General features: G+C 43.0%; 1 pseudogene; it reads right to left on the minus strand.

The window, feature by feature from the left end:
* Window positions 1-4,982: 4,982 nt before the first annotated feature.
* LOC141130887 (U2 spliceosomal RNA) lies at window positions 4,983-5,117 on the minus strand (annotated as a pseudogene).
* Between the last annotated feature and the right edge of the window lie 5,664 nt (window positions 5,118-10,781).

The following is a 10,781-nucleotide window of genomic DNA, read 5'->3' on the forward strand; positions in this document are numbered from 1 at the left end:
TTAAAGTTCAAAGTTCATGTGCGTGTAAAGGCAGGCGCCCCAATACTTTTGAATATATATATATATATATATATATATTTACATACATACACACACACACTGCCTTGAAAAAGTATTCATACCCCTTGAAATTCTCCACATTTTGTTATATTACAACCAAAAATGTAAATGTATTTTATTGGAATTTTATGTGATAGACCAACACAAAGTGGCAAAGTGAAAGAAAAATGATAAATGGTTTTCAAAATTTTTTACAAATAAATATCTGAAAAGTGTGGCGTGCATTTGTATTCAGCCCCCTTTACTCTGATACCCCTAACTAAAATCTAGTGGAACCAATTACCTTCATAAGTCACCTAATTAGTAAATAGAGTCCACCTGTGTGTAATTTAATTTCAGTATAAACACAGTTGTTCTTTGAAGCCCTCGGAGGTTTGTTAGAACCTTAGTGAACAAACCGCATCATGAAGGCCAAGGAACACACCGGACAGGTCAGGGATAAAGTTGTGGAGAAGCTTAAAGCAGGGTTAGGTTATAAAAAAATATCCCAAGCTTTGAACATCTCATGGAGCACTGTTCAATCCATCATCCGAAAATGAAAAGAGTATGGCACAACTGCAAACCTACCAAGACATGGCCGTCCACCTAAACTGACAGGCTGGGCAAGGAGAGCATTAATCAGAGAAGCAGCCAAGAGGCCCATGGTAACTCTGGAGGAGCTCAGGTGGGAGAATCTGTCCACAGGACAACTATTAGTGGTGCACTCCACAAATCTGGCCTTTATGGAAGAGTGGCAAAAAGAAAGCCATTGTTGAAAGAAAGTCATAAGAAGTCCAGTTTGCAGTTTGCAAGAAGCCATGTGGGGGACACAGAAAACATGTGGAAGAAGATGCTTTGGTCAGATGAGACCAAAATTGAACTTTTTTGGGCTAAAAGCAAAACGCTATGTGTGGCGGAAAACTAACACTGCACATCACCCTGAGCACACCATCCCCACTGTGAAACATGGTGGTGGCAGCATCATGTTGTAGGGATGCTTCTCTTCAGCAGGGACAGGGAAGTTGGTCAGAGTTGATTGGAAGATGGTTGGAGCCAAATACAGGTCAATCTTAGAAGAAAAGCTGTTAGAGTATGCAAAAGACTTGAGACTAGGATGGAGGTTCACCTTCCAGCAGGAAAACGACCCTAAACATAGAGCCACAGCTACAATGGAATGGTTTAGATAAAAGCATATTCACGTGTTAGAATGGCCCAGTCAAATTCTAGACCTAAATCCAATTAAGAATCTGTGGCAAGTCTTGAAAATTGCTGTTCACAGACGCTCTCCATCCAATCTGACAGAGCATGAGCTACTTTGCAAAGAAGAATGGGCAAAAATGTCACTGTCTAGATGTGCAAAGCTGGTAGAGACATCCCCAAAAAGACTTGCAGCTGTAATTGCAGTGAAAGGTGGTTCTACAAAGTATTGACTCAGGGGGGCTGAATACAAATGCACGTCATACTTTTCACATATTTATTTATTTAAAAATTGGAAAACCATTGATCATTTTCCTTCCACTTCACAATTATGTGCCACGTTGTGTTGGTCTGTCACATAAAATCCCAATAAAATACATTTAGGTTTCTGGTTGTAATATGACATAATGTGGAAAATTTCAAGGGGTATGAATGAATACTTTTTCAAGGCACTGTGTGTGTGTGTATATATATATATATATATATATATATATATATATATATATATATATATAAAATGTTGTCATTGGCCTTTTCCCCACTTAAATAAATAAGTAAATAAGTAATTTGTAGAAATATCCTACTACTACACCAATGCCGCGTACACACGAGCGGACTTTTCAACCGGACTGGTCCAACGGTCTATCCGACGGACTTTCACCGGACTTCCGACGGACTTTACGAACAAACGGACTTGCCTACACACGATCACACCAAAGTTTGACGGATGACGTGATGATGTACGACCGGACTAAAATAAGGAAGTTGATAGCCAGTAGCCAATAGCTGCCCTAACATTGGTTTTCGTCCGTCGGACTAGCATACAGACAAGCGGACTTTTCGACCGGACTCAAGTCCGTCAGAAAGATTTGAAACATGTTCCAAATCTAAAGTCCGTCAGATTTTCGACCGAAAAAGTCCGCTGCAGGTCCAATGAAGCCCACACACGGTCAAATTGTCCAGTCCGTCGGACCAGTCCGGTCAAAAAGTCTGCTCCTGTGTACGCGGCATAAGGGGTTTATTTAAAAACATTTGTTGTACAAATGTCACACACAATTGTACAAACTGCACAAATTTTGTCCGTAATTGCTGTAATGGATTGATTCCTCCAATTGTCAACCCCATCTAGTGGTCAAAATGCAATATCGTTTTTTTTAACCACTTAAGGACCGAGCCTCTTTCTGAGATTGTTGTTTAAAAACAGTCTTGTTTTGCTAGAAAATTACTTAGAACCCCCAAACATTATACATTTTTTTTCTAACACCCTAGAGAATAAAATGGCGGTCGTTGCAATACAGCGGTCACAGCGGTCAAGCGGTCTTACAAGAGCAGTTTTTTTGGAATACATACACTTTTTTGAATTAAAAAATAAGACAACAGTAAAGTTAGCCCAATTTTTTTTATATTGTGAAAGATAATGTTACACCAAGTAAATTGATACCCAACATGTCAAGCTTCAAAATTGCGCCCGCTCATGGAATGGCGACAAACTTTTACCCTTAAAAATCTCCATAGGTGACGTTTAAAAAATTCTACAGGTTGCATGTTTTAAGTTACAGAGGAGGTCGCGGGCTAGAATTATTGCTCTCACTCTACCAACCGCGGCAATACCTCACAGGTGTGGTTTGAACATCGTTTTCATATGCGAGCACTAGTCACGTATGTGTTCGCTTCTGCACGCAAACTCGTCGGGACGGAGCGTGTTTAAAAAAGTTTTTTTTAATTTATTTTATCTTTTTTAAAAAATTTTTACACTGTTTTTTTAAAAAAAAAATTGTGTCACTTTTATTCCTATTACAAGGAATGTAAACATCTCTTGTAATAGAAAAAAAGCATGACAGGACCTCTTAAATATGAGATCTGGGGTCAAAAAGACCTCAGATCTCATATTTACACCAAAATGCAAAAAAAATAAATAAAACCTTTGTCATTTAAAAAAATGAAAAAAAAAATGGCCTTTTAAGAGCTATGGGCGGAAGTGACGTTTTGACGTCGCTTCTGTCCTGCAATGATATGGATACGGGTGGGGGCCATCTTCCCCTCACTTGTCTCCATGTCAGGCCACAAGAGGGACCGGATAGCGTAAGCTGGCAATTTCAGCCTCAGGTAAGTAAAGCTGGGGGGCTGGGGGGGCCGGTCACTGCCAGAAGTTTTTCATGCTTAATGCATAGGATGCATTAAGGTGAAAAAAACACAAGGGTTTACAACCCCTTTAAATTCAGACAATGCTTTAGGTGTCCGTTCATGAAACTGTGAACAGCAGGGATCCCAAGGATCGCCGCTGATCTTAGCTCATAAACGGTTTATGAAACAGAGATGAGGACACCTAGAGTTTCTGGGAATTTTTGGTACTGTAATCTCGTTAAGTGTCACGAGGTTCCAATTTCAGGGAGCGTTCTCTGCTGTTTAAAGCGTTTGTAGATCGCTTCATTTTATAAAAGGAGAAGCAATCTACACTGCTTCATAAACTGGCACCCAGAGGACAGACGTCTCCACTGTGAATGCCGGAGAATGGAGCAGTGGATATTTTTGACTGCTTCATAAACAGACACTTTAGTGTTGTTACATTAGGAAGTCAAACTATGACAAACCCTGTAGAACTGCAAAGTGATACCATGACATTTGTCTGCATGTGCAAACGCGATTGCTTTTGTGGCATGCAGATCCCTTCCTGTGACTGAGCGCATTTATGTTAGTGCTGGGAAGGCACTGTGTAAGTGTATATGCTGGATTTTTATTTGGTTTTATAAAAAAAAATTTTTTTTTGAAAAGCCAGTGGAGTGCAAAACACACCCAAAAACTTCCACCTGGTGCCAAAAAAAGTGCACACACATAAAGAGTGACACACAAAAACGTGCAACAGGTGTTACCCTGATCCCCCGGGGCGTTAGGCTCCAGACGGGGACTGAGGTACTTCACTTGGGTCCATCTGGCCAAAACCGGACGGACCCCTGTTCTCTGGAAGGTCTGCCGAAACAGACCGACCCAAGTACTAGGTGGGACTCCCCCAAAGGGAGACCCCATGAGAGAGGGTGAATAAAGCCAGAAGGTCTATGTCCACCCCCTCCCAAGACTTTCAGAGTAGGCCCGAGGACCCACACCCTACTCATCACACAGTGACAAACGTGTATACACATTAAACAAAAAAGTGGCAAACACGGGGATAAATAAAAAGAAAGTGGGGAGAAGGAAGTGGGAGAGTGAAAAGTGACCATTGTGTAATACAATGGCAGGCCCTCTGGCCAGGAATAAAAATTTCCCCTGGTCCTAGCCAAAAGGCCCGGCCATAGAAGCAGGTGCGAAAAACGTGCGTTGTGGTGAAGTGACCATGGTGCCATAAATCAAGTGCCTAAACACTGTGATTGTACAGCACCCCCTGCACTACCACTTTAGGGGCACATTCACCAGTGGCTTTTCATGCAACCCTGACCCCCAACCCAGACCACAGCAGCCCCCACGCCAGCCAGGAAGGCCTGAAGTTCTGGAAGCTTGGTGAGAGCCCTTTACCATCAGGCCCCACCGTCGCTCCCATCCCTCCTACCTAATTACATTCCGGAAATACTAACCACTCCCCCCCTCCCAAAGGGGAGCCAGTGTTCTCTTCCAAAAAACTGACCGGAGCTAGAGCTACCCCAATCTAGGCCAGAAGGCCAGGGACCCGACCCTCTGGCCAGACCCAATGGTTCTCCATCCCCATCAGAAGGCTTCCCTTTCGGCTATGAACCGCTCCAGGTTACCTTTACATCAGCAGGTTTTGCATAGCCTCCGCCATCCCTGATACCACTTCGCCGTAGATCAGGGACAGAAGCAAGCGCCACCTCCTGGCAACTGATAAGAACAGATACTACACTTGATCTTAGCCAAAAGGCCGAAATTGCCAGCTTACACTATGTTGCCAATTTATTTTCAACAAGCTCCCTATAATGATGATTGTTTCTTCCTGACGCTGTGCAGGAAATGAAGCCTGGGACAGCTGCAGCCACTCCTTGCTGATAAACAAAGCACTTGAGAGATACTTTTAAATGAAGTGTCGCTGTCATATAGTGAGTCTCAGAGCCCCCATCTGGAGGGGGGGGGACAGCCCAAATACATGTAGGGGGCCCGGGCCCAACGGAGTTGTTGCTGCTGTTAAGAAGCAAGTTGTAAGATACCTGTGGCAGTTAGTGTCCAAAGTGGAGCTTGTGTGCTGACGATTCAGACGAAAACGAAGTTAGGCAGGTCAGATCGGCAACAGATTAGGCAAAGCGGTACACAAGCTCTAGACCAGAGAGTGGTCAAGCAGGCAGAGGTCATATACGAGGCGGTGAAGTACAAAATCAGCAGGCTAGAGAGTGGTCAAGAATTCAGGCAGAAGTCCATACACGGTAATCAGAATCACAGCGCTATCAATACACCCAGGGAGCTAGTCCCCACAAACGGGCACTGAGTAACAGGAAGTGCTGCTATTTATGGGCTGCTTGATTGTACATTGTCCGCAGCTGGCAGCAGGTGGGGCTAATGAGTCCAAGGGAATGCATCAAGCTTTGAGAAAATTTCGACAACTCCAGAGCTCCTCCATGGCACAACAGGTAAGCCTGTAGCTGTGGAACCAGGAGCATCCCGGTTCAATGACACAAGTACAACTCTTTGGTACGGGTCTGGACCCCCAAACCAATGAGTTGTTAACCTACTGTATAGTAACAGTCAGGGCTTTTTTTCCGGTGGAACATGCCGGACGGTATTCCGGCACCTCTGCCAGAGACAGTGAGGGAGAAACACTCTCTGTATGCTAGTGCTTTAGAAGGATGGCCATGGAGTGAGCCAATGCTCACTTAGTTCCAGGTGCAGCCTGAGAGAGAAGAAGGGGGGTAATATCATCTGCACTCCACCTCTCCTTGCAGCCTGGATGCTAGGTTGGGTACCAGTCGCAGCTCAGCCATGTGGAAGAGCTGCACTGCCTGTAGCCTGCCTGCTTGACTGCTCACTATGGACTGGAGACAAGTTGTTAGACATCGCATTTTTGGTAAATTGACAATGTTGCTGGATGTTGGATTGGGTTGTCACTGTCTCTTTGTTGTATTTGGGCTGTCTCTTTTCTGGATGGGGTTGTCTCTTTGCTGGATTTGGTTGTCTCTGCTATATGGGGATGTCTCTTTGTTGGTTTGGGATGTCTATTTGCTAAATCTATGGGGATGTCTCCGCTGAATGTATGGGAATGTATTGTAACTGTCGCCTTCTTATATTGTAAAGTGCTGAGTAAACTGTGGGCACTATATAAATCCTGTATATTAATAATATTAATATTGATGTCTCTTTGCTGGATTGGGATGTCTCTTTGCTGAATATATGAGGATGTCTTTTTTGCTGGATGGGAATGTCTCTTTGCTGGATTGGGCTGTCTCTTTGCTGAACTGTACTGTCTGCCCCCATGTTGTAAAGTGCTGTGCAAACTGTTGGGACTATATAAATCCTGTATTATAATAATAATAATAATAAATGGGGATGTCTCTTTGCTGAATGTTTGGGGCTGTCGGATTCGACAGGACGGCCAGTGGGAGGGCCCTGGGGATTAATGGTGGTCAGGCCCAGGGGGCCTAGACCTAAAGCTGTGTAAGGGGCCTCAGAATTTCTGTTGGCTGCCCTGGTAAGTTTACTCCCTACTGGGAGCTGTGTGCGTGTAGAGGAGTCATCACTGATTGCTGAAGCATGAGATTAAAGATTAATTTTTTAATTAAGCATTTCACTGTGTTTGGCACTTGTTTGGGGATTTTTTATGGAGACTTTTTTGCACGTTTTATTTTTTTTTATTAATTTTTTGCATACTTGCACATTCTAGTGTATGCTGATGTTTGTACTTTTTTTTGTTTTCGTTTATAAGTGTTTTTCCCAAAGCACTAAAAAAATGTAGGCCTCACATTTATGTGTTTATTAATGTTTATCTAGTATTTTTTTATACATTTATACATTTTTTATATATTGAAATGTATTTTTTTGTTTAAAACTGTATGGGTGCTGTTGTTATTCTTGTTGCCTAACCAAATCTCTTTTACAGGGCTTTGCTATAAATGTTTGCAGGTGTGTCAGTGGTCACTTGGATCCAGGTACATAGGGGGCACCTTTGGACAGCAGCATTGTCAGTCTGGTGGGGGTAGTGTTAGGGTGTTTAAATCTGCTAATACATCTAACAAATTGAAGCCAAACTCCAGCTCACACTTTATAAGCAGTTACAGCAAACAGTTTTTTTAACTTTTGGGATAAAGGTTTTACATAAATAAATAAAAGTTGATCATTTTAAGCATCCCTTCTAATGTTAAATGGTTTGTCTCATCTCTGTAACTTATGCATTCTGTTGGAGAGCTTGTTCTTTTGAAAAACAACAGATCGGCCAGATCACCAGATGAAAAAAAAAAGATGAAAAAAAAAACTAAAACAGCCATCACATCTAAGCATTGGTAAGCTAAGCTGCACTATAACAAATGTTTGCTTTGTCAGTTTATTACAACTTTAAGCAAATCAAGGTTATGCTGCTGCCTAGAGGAGAAATGGGCAATAGGCACATAAAAAAAAATGCTGGAGGCCAGACCCTAGGTACTATATCCCCCTCCCACAAAATCCTGCTCAGTTGTAGCAAGCAGTCCAAAAAGAGAGTATATAGAGCATACAGAAATTGAGACCGAAAACACTGCTCTGGCCCTGACAACTCCGCCAGGAATCTCAAGGAAAGACTGTCCTGAAAAAAACAGATTTTCATACAAACCAGGTGGATGGAGGAATCTCCTCCTCCCCCCCCCCTTCCGGGCACCCTGATTGGGTGTCCCTGCCAAAGGAAGGTCCAGTGGTCCAGTAGTGAACACACCACTCTTGTCACTCTGAGTTCCAGGATTTTGATTGAGAGCTTAGCTTCCTCTGGTGACCACTTTTCTTGAGCCACACGCAAAAGATTGACATCTTATCAATTTCCAGTGATATAGGAAGAACAACTTTCCCATTGTCAAGGCCAAGTTGGAAACCCACCAATCTAGGGAGTTCTTCTCCTGGCTGGATAGGAGCATAGGTTGATCAAGAGAATGAGTATGTGTATTTTGTGCCAACAGAATTCTGTGTTGGAGAGGTCTGGATTGAAATTGGGCCAATGGGACAGCCTTGAAGGAGGTCACCATGAGGCCCAGAGCTCTCATGGAGAATATCTCACTGGGGCATCTCTTTCATCACAAGTTCTGAACGTGAGTTCTTCAGAAGCAGGTCATCTGTATAACCTGTTACCTGGCTGCCCTGAGTTCTGAGAAGGGCCAGAAGAGGTGCAAGTGCCCCTGTGAGCGTTGCCCAGTTATTCAAGCTCAAGGATTGTGATTGACAGCAGAGCTCCCCTGAATATTAATGCTGTCTAATTTGAATAAGTAAGCAGAACTCTGGTGGTCCTGAAACAAACAATCTAAATGTAAATAACATTATGTAAAACAAAACACATGAAAGCAATGGAATAGAGTTTTGAATTCTATTTTGTACCCCTTTGACACCACCAATCAAACCACAGTTCTGGGATGTCAGTGACCCAGGGATAGGCAAACTGTAAAAGACGTCCCCCCCACTCTTCATTGGCAAGAGGGCTTTATGGAAGACTTGTTTGGATTTTGAGCCAAGTCTTATGCCGCGTACACACGATCACACATTCCGACAACAAAATCCATGTTTTTTTTGGCCCAAACTTGTCTTGCATACACATGGTCACACAAAGTTGGGCGGAAACGACGTCAAGAACGCGGTGATGTACAACACGTACGACGGCACTATAAAAGGGGAGTTTCAAATCAAGTGCGCCACCCTTTGGGCTCCTTCTGCTAATCTCGTGTTAGTAGAAGTTTGGTGAGAGACGATTCATGCTTTTCAGCCTCATGCTTTTCAGATCGTTACTGCTCTGTTTAAAGTTTTCTTCTCCTATTATGTTAATAGATAATTGCAGAATGAAAAAAAGTGCTTCAATTTGTACAGTGTGTATTTATATTTTTGTATTATGACACTTCTTACTTGTCCAGTGGGCTGCCAATAGTGTAAGGAGGGCCTGGCCAAAGTAACATACATTATGTATGCATTCAGCTCTCAATGAAGTGGAGAGGGTTACCTGTCCAAAACATCTCCTCCCCTAAAATTTTTACAATGGGCCATCAGAGGGGGTGAGGAGTTTGGACCTTCTCTTTTTGTCTTTAAATACGCCTTCAGATAAATGGTAATACTGATTTTGGCCAAGAATGTTTGTGTCTAATTTGCTTGCAATGTTTATATGCAAAATGACTAATTTTTTTTTCTTGTTTGACTCCACAGTTTCCTTCAGCGCCACAGGAATGGCAGACTGTGGCATCCCAGTTTGCCCAAGGGTGGGACTTTCCCAACTGCGGAGGGGCAATAGATGGGAAGCACGTCCACATCGTCCCACCCCCCAGCTCGGGGTCATTCTATTATAACTATAAGGGGTTTAATAGTATTGTGATGTTGGCGGTGGGGTCAGCGACATATGAGTTCCTGTATGTGGACGTGGGGAAGAATGCCCGGGTGTCGGATGGTGGAGTCATCGCCCAGACCGAATTTTACAGACGGCTCCAGAATGGTGGCTTGGGATTGCCACCTGCTGAAGGGAACGTGGAAGGACTCCTGTTCGTCTTTGTCGCTGATGAAGCATTTGGTCTGGGTGAACACCTGATGCGGCCGTTTCCGATGAGGACACTCACCCCGGAGCAGAGGGTTTTTAACTACCGGCTGGCCAGACCCAGAAGAGTGGTGGAAAATGCCTTTGGAATAATGGCCAGCCAGTTCCGCCTATTACTCTAATAAACATGGCGGAATATAAGATCAATCATATCGTTATGGCATGCTGCATATTGCATAACTTTTTAAGAAAAACTGCATTGAACTACGTGGCCTTAGTTGGGACTGAGGCCGGCTTATTACCGGATACAACAACCCTGACGGCTCTTGAAGCTGGCGGTCCTGGCTTGCCCCCCCAAAGCGCCCGTGAAGTTCGTGAAAAGTATCTAGAGTACTTTGCGGGTAGAGGGGCCATTGATATGCCACAAAATGTTTAACAAACATGTGAAAAATAAATTTTTTATTTAAACGAAAATAATATTTACTTTGATTTACTGATTGTGTTTCTTTTAGCTGGCTCCTAGGTTATCCAATGGGCTTTTCTTTTTTCCCTTTTTGTTCAATATTGCAAACGTAATTTTTGGATACATGAGGTGACAATCTCTTCTTCAGCGAACTATTATGTTGTGGGTCTGCTACACACCTTGTTTTTGTTGTTAATGTATGTAATGCATTACTGATAAAAATATTCATCATTTTCAGCACCATGACTGAAATTTGTGGAGTCATGAAAATGGCCTGATTGTGGCAAATTATAACGCACTGTGGGTGTTATTTACTAAAGGAAATTCCACTTTGCACTCAAAGTGCACTGCAAAAGTACACTTGAAACTGCACTTGTAGTGCAAAGTGGATCTGCCTTTAGTAAATAACCCCCATTGTCACTGTAAACACCAACTTACTATAAAAATTGCTATTGAGCATTG

This window comes from Aquarana catesbeiana, linkage group LG02 (genome assembly GCF_042186555.1).
Source record: "Aquarana catesbeiana isolate 2022-GZ linkage group LG02, ASM4218655v1, whole genome shotgun sequence".
NCBI lineage: Eukaryota > Metazoa > Chordata > Amphibia > Anura > Ranidae > Aquarana > Aquarana catesbeiana.